Consider the following 4,442-nt stretch of genomic DNA (forward strand, 5'->3'; position numbering starts at 1 on the left):
TCATTTTTAAAATTAAATCTTTTTCAAAATATCTTTTTTTTTAAATCTTATCTTTTTCAAAATTTTATCTTTTTCAAAATTTGATTTCAAAATATCTTATCTAATCTCTTATCTTCTTACCTTTTCAAACTTGATTTTAATATCTTTTTCAACTAACTCTTTGACTTTTTGTTTGTTTCATATCTTTTTCAAACCACCTAACTACTTTTCCCTCTCTAATTTTTGAAAATATCTCATCTCTTTTTCAAAAATTCTTTTGTTTTAAATTTTAATTTTAATCTTATCTTATCTCTAATTTTCGAAAATTACTAACCCCTTTTCAAAATTATTTTCGAAATTCTCTATCTCTTTTCTTATTCTATTTAATTATTTAATTACTAACACTTCTCTTTACCTCTCTCCATCTAAATATCCGAACCCACTCTTCTTCACTCTTCTCCCCTTTCTTTTTCTACTAACGTAAAGGAATCTCTATACTGTGACATAGAGGATTCCTCTTTCTTTTCTTGTTTTCTTCTCTTTCATATGAGCAGGAACAAGGATAAAGGCACTCTTGTTGAAATTGATCCAGAACCTGAAAGGACTTTGAAGAGAAAATTAAGAGAAGCTAAGTTACAACAATCTAAAGGTAACCTTTCAGAAACATTAGAACAAGAGAAGGAGATGGCAGCCGAAAATAATAATAATGCAAGGAGAATGCTTGGTGACTTCACAAAGCCAACATCCAAATTTGATGGAAGAAGCATCTCCATTCCTGCCATTGGAGCCAATAATTTTGAGCTGAAACCTCAGCTAGTTGCCTTAATGCAACAAAACTGCAAGTTTTATGGACTTCCATCTGAAGATCCTTATCAGTTTTTAACTGAGTTCTTGCAGATCTGTGAGACTGTAAAGACGAATGGAGTTGATCCTGAAGTCTACAGATTCATGCTTTTCCCTTTTGCTGTAAGAGACAGAGCTAGAATATGGTTGGATTTACAACCCAAGGATAGCCTGGACTCCTGGGATAAGCTGGTCACTGCCTTCTTGGATAAATTCTTTCCTCCTCAAAAGCTAAGCAAGCTGAGAGTGGATGTTCAAACCTTCAAACAAAAAGATGGTGAATCCTTCTATGAAGCTTGGGAAAGATACAAGCAGCTGACCAAAAGATGTCCATCTGACATGTTTTTAGAATGGACCATATTAGATATATTTTATTATGGTCTATCTGAATTTTCGAAAATGTCATTGGACCATTCTGCAGGTGGATCTATTCACCTAAAGAAAATGCCTGAAGAGGCTCAAGAACTCATTGACATGGTTGCAAACAACCAATTCATGTACACTTCTGAGAGAAATTCCGTGAATAATGGGACGCCTCAGAGGAAGGGAGTTCTTGAAATTGATGTTCTGAATGCCATATTGGCTCAGAACAAAGTTTTGACTCAACAGGCCAACATGATCTCTCAAAATCAGAATTGATGGCAAAATGCATCCAACAGTACTAAAGAGGCAGTTTCTGAAGAAGCTTATGATCCTGAGAACCCTGCCATGGCAGAGGTTAATTACATGGGTGAACCTTATGGAAACACCTATAACTCATCATGGAGAAATCATCCAAATTTCTCATGGAAGGATCAACAAAAGTCTCAACAAGGCTTTAATAATGGTGGACGCAATAGGCTGAGCAATAGCAAGCCTTATCCATCATCTTCTCAGCAACAGACAGAGAATTCTGAGCAAAACACTTCTAATTTAGCCAATCTAGTCTCTGATCTGTCAAAGGCTACTTTCAGTTTCATGAATGAAACGAGATCCTCCATCAGAAATCTGGAGGCACAAGTGGGCCAGCTGAGTAAGAAAGTCATTGAAACTCCTCCCAATATTCTCCCAAGCAATACAGAAGAGAATCCAAAAGGAGAGTGCAAGGCCATTGATGTGATCAATATGGCCGAATGCACAAGGGAGGAGGAGGACGAAAATCCTAGTGAGGAAGACCTCCTGGGACGTCCTTCAAGCAAGAAGGAGTTTCCTATTAAGGATCCAAAGGAATCTGAGGCTCATACATAGACCATTGAAATTCCATTAAATCTCCTTCTACCATTCATGAGCTCTGAAGACTATTCTTCCTCTGAAAAGGATGAAGATGTGACTGGAGAGCAAGTTTCTCAATACTTAGGAGCTATCATGAAGCTGAATGCCAAGTTGTTTGGTAATGAGACTTGGGAAAGTGAACCTCCCTTGCTCATTAGTGAACTAGATACTTGGATTCAGAAAATTTTACCTCAAAAGAGACAATATCCTGGCAAGTTCTTAATACCTTGTACCATAGGCACCATGACCTTTAAAAATGCTCTATGTGATCTAGGGTCAGGGATAAATCTTATGCCACTCTCTGTAATGGAGAAGCTGGGGATTATAGAGGTACAACCTACCTTGTTCTCATTACAATTGGCAGACAAGTCATTGAGACAAGCTTATGGAATAGTGGAGAATGTGTTTGTAAAGGTTGAAGGCCTTTACATCCTTGCTGATTTCATAATCTTAGACACTAGGAAGGAAGAGGATGAATACATCATCCTTGGAAGACCTTTCCTAGCTACAACAGAAGCTGTGATAGATGTCAACAGAGGTGAATTAGTCCTTCAATTGAATGGGGACTACCTTGTGTTTAAGGTACATGGCCATCCCTCTGTGACAAAAGAGAGTAAGCATGAAGAGCTTATCTCAGTTCAGAGTCAAGAAGAGCCCCCACAGTCAAACTCTAAGTTTGGTGTTGTGAGGCCACAACCAAACTCTAAGTTTGGTGTTAAGACCCCATATCCAAACTCTAAGTTTGGTGTTGGGACTATACAACATTGACCTGATCACCTTGTGGCTCCATAAGAGCCACTGTCAAGCTATTGACATTAAAGAAGCGCTTGTTGGGAGGCAACCCAATTTTATCTAATTTTATTTTATATTATTTTATTTTTATTTTGTGTTTTATTAGGTACATGATCATGAGGAGTCACGAAAAAAAATAAAAAAATCAAAAACAGAAGCAAAAACAGCAGAAAAAAATTCGCACCCTGGAGGAAGCACAGGCTGGCGTTCAACGCCAGTAAGGAGCATCTGGCTGGCGTTCAACGCCAGAACAGAGCATCAACCTGGCATTGAACGCCAGAAACAAGCAACATTCTGGCGCTGAACACCAGGAATGTGCCTAAGAGGAAAAGCTGGTGCTGAAAGCCAGTAACAAGCATGAAACTGGCGTTCAACGCCAGAAACATGATTTACATGGGCGTTGAACGCCCAGAATGTGCACCACATGGCGTTTAAATGTTAGAATGGTGTGCAAAGGCAATTTACATGCCTATTGGGTGCAGGGATGGAATTCCTTGACACCTCAGGATCTGTGGACCCCACAGGATCACCTCAGGATCTGTGGACCCCACAAGATCCCCACTTACTATATTCCCACCTTACCTCCTAATCCTATTTTCGTGATGAGTATTCCCCATGTCACACTTCCCAACACTCTTCACCAAACACCTTAATTCCTCTTCCCAATCACCCCTTCACCACTCACAACCATCCACTCTTCCCCATAAACCCCACCTACCTTCAAATTCAAATTTCTTTCCCACCCAAACCCGCCCTAAATAGCCAAACCTACTCCCTCTCCCTCCACTACTAAATGGCCGAACATACACTCCCCCCTCTCCCTATATATACCCTTCCATTCTACTTCATTTTCACAAAACACAACCCCCTCTTCTTCACCTTGGCCAAACCTACATCTCTCCCTCTCTGCCATATTCTCTTCTTCTTCTTCTTCTATTCTTTCTTCTATTGCTCGAGGACGAGCATTATTTTAAGTTTGGTGTGGTCAAGCATAATCTTTTTTGTTTTCCATTACCATCAATGGCACCTAAGGCCGGAGAATCCTCTAGAAAAGGAAAAGGGAAGACAAAAGCTTCCACCTCCAAGTCATTGGAGATGGAAAGATTCATCTCCAAGAGCCATCAAGACCACTTCTATGATGTTGTGGCAAAGAAGAAGGTGATCTCTGAGGTCGCTTTCAAGCTCAAGAAAAATGAGTATCCGGAGATCCGACATGAGATCCGAAGAAGAGGTTGGAAAGTCCTAACCAACCCCATGCAACAAGTCAGAATCTTAATGGTTCAAGAGTTCTATGCCAATGCATGGATCACTAGGAACCATGATCAAAGTATGAACCCGAATCCAAAGAATTATCTCACAATGGTTCGGGGGAAATACTTAGATTTTAGTCCGGAAAATGTGAGGTTGGCGTTTCACTTTCCCATGATGCAAGAAGATGAACGCCCCTACACTAGAAGGGTCAACTTTAATAAAAGGTTGGACCAAGTCCTAATGGACATATGTATGGAAGGAGCTCAATGGAAGAGAGACTCCAAAGGCAAGCCAGTTCAACTAAGAAGACTGGACCTCAAGCCTGT

General features: G+C 39.9%; 1 non-coding gene across 1 annotated transcript; it reads right to left on the reverse strand.

The window, feature by feature from the left end:
* Nucleotides 1-1,059: 1,059 nt before the first annotated feature.
* On the reverse strand, nt 1,060-1,163 carry LOC127748126 (small nucleolar RNA R71). Its single transcript, XR_008010069.1, has one exon. It is a non-coding gene; the product is annotated as a small nucleolar RNA R71 (small nucleolar RNA).
* Between the last annotated feature and the right edge of the window lie 3,279 nt (nt 1,164-4,442).

The sequence above is a fragment of the Arachis duranensis genome, chromosome 5 (assembly GCF_000817695.3).
Source record: "Arachis duranensis cultivar V14167 chromosome 5, aradu.V14167.gnm2.J7QH, whole genome shotgun sequence".
Classification (NCBI taxonomy): Eukaryota; Viridiplantae; Streptophyta; class Magnoliopsida; order Fabales; family Fabaceae; genus Arachis; species Arachis duranensis.